The following is a 2,389-nucleotide window of genomic DNA, read 5'->3' on the forward strand; positions in this document are numbered from 1 at the left end:
AAATTAAAATTCGAAAATTTTTTCTAAAGCCTCCAGGGGACTTCGTTTTCGCACGAAAAAATTTTATGTGCCCTTATTGCATCCGGACCCACAATTGTTGAAGTAGGTTTGCCACTGGTTTACGTGAAAAAATCAAACCTCAGGTAATCATCAAACAAAAATTATTTACATCATGTTTAAATTTTGTTTGTCAATGAAAATTAATAAAATTCGAAATACATTGTTTACATATAATCTTTGAAAAAACATTTTAATACTTTTTTATTTAGAAGCAAAATTCAGATTCATTAAAAAAGATCCAGATTCAATTGCACAACAATTTAAACAAAATTTTCATAAGAACTAAAAAAGTTTAAGCAATAATTGAATTTGTTATAAACAAATGAGCAGGTGAAAATAATTTCGTAGGAATTAGCAATGTTTGGTCACTTAATTTCAAATAAATTTTTACAATGTATCGACAAAAAGGACTTGTGAGCTGGATTAATAAAGATTTGTTATGAATTAAACCAATTATTATTTCTTATTATTAGAGAAGCTTCGGACACGCGCGAGTTTCGTTGCATCAGTTGATTATTTGCCTTAATATTAATGATTATTATTTGGGTGCCAGCGTTACTTGCTTCAATAATCATTATAATGTTAATGATAGCAAATTTTTGTAATGGCAATGAGTCATTGGTAGTTGATTCCAACATGAAAAATGGTTTTTTAGTTAATAAGATAAGATTATACGACTAGAAAACCATATTTATAAAATAGTGGATAACAATAATAATCGGCAGCCATTGCCCAAGAGTTCTAACAAATATAGAAATTTAATTATTTGCGGGTAATTATGTTAAAAAAAATTAAATTTATATCTCAAAACATATCCAAAGTGCTAATTTGTGAAATAAGTTTGTTCAAACAATTATTAAACTAGGATTCTAGGATAATTTAGGGTAGCTTAAATAAAAAATGGTATTTGTTTTCTCACAAATAGCGGGGATGGATAGTTTTTTATATATTATGTTTTTTATATAACAAAAGATTTATTATTTGCATTCATTAAACTCACAAACCTCTTTTTTCTATACATTGTAAAAATTCAGTTAAAATTGAGTGACCAAGCATTGCTAGTCGCAACGAAATTATTTTCATCCAGTTATTTGTTTATAACAAATTTAATAAATGATGAAACTTCTTCAGATCTACTGAAAAAACATTTCCAAATTGTTGTGTTATTGATTCTAGATCTTTTTGAATGAATCTGAATATTTCATAACGAAAAATATTTTTCAAAAGTCAAGAAGGTTGGTTGTTGTCATTTTGTTTCTGAAATAAAAAAGTATTAAAACCTTTTTTCAAACCTTAGCGATACATTTTTAGTTAATTTCGCTACTATTCATGAAAGAATTGTGAAAATGTGCATTGAATTACCAAATTTCTTTAAATAATAATTATTTTTTGCCAATTTCAACATAACTACAGATAGGAGTCATTGGCCATACAATTTTAGTTGGTTTCTCGAAAATTAGGCCTATTCTTGAAATAATGTTGAAAATGTGAATTTTTTAATAAATATGTAAAAAAATTGTAGCAAGGAGTCATTGTCAAGACATTTTTAGACGATTCTGAAAAGACTGAGCCTATTCATTGTGAGATAAAAAACTTTAGGCATTAATCTTTCATGTTTTATATAAAAACTGTGAGTTTTAAACAACTAATCATTGCGAATCACAAGAAAATGGCTTTTGTTCGTTTAAAAAATTATAAACAATTGCTTTTGGTCTTACTGTGTGATAAAATATAATTTTTAAATTTTGTTTACAACATGTAAAATAGTGGTGTATAAAATAACTTTAGGTCAGGCTGGAGTTAAGGCTTTGAAAAATTGTTGCTGCTCTTAATAAAAAATCATTTCTAAGTAGTTTGATTGAGGATTCAGTGGGCTACAATATGTTACTGATGATTTTTAACTACGATGCTTTGTTTGTATATTTAAAAAAAAAACAAGTGAATTGAAGGAAAATCTGTCACGCAAAAAATCGTGGGGCTAAGTCTACACCCCCGTTGTTAAACAACCATTTTTACATTCTCATCCTATAATGAGAATGCATTAGTTTTATGTAAAATTGGACTGCGTCGGTTTTCATTAAATCTTCACGTTTTGAGACCCCCTGAGCCAGAAAAATACATTTTTGCAAAAGTGTATGTATGTATAAATGTGCCTGTATGAATGTCTATATCCGGTTCGCACAATGACGAACTCGTTGTCGATTTAGCCATACGCCTCAATTTTGTATGTTGGTATCCGAAAAACATTAAAAATCATCGGAAAGTATAAATTTAACATAACATTCATATTGAGCAGGTTTTTTTACGTAAGATGAGTATATCTTCATTA

Source organism: Belonocnema kinseyi, chromosome 4 (assembly GCF_010883055.1).
Source record: "Belonocnema kinseyi isolate 2016_QV_RU_SX_M_011 chromosome 4, B_treatae_v1, whole genome shotgun sequence".
NCBI lineage: Eukaryota > Metazoa > Arthropoda > Insecta > Hymenoptera > Cynipidae > Belonocnema > Belonocnema kinseyi.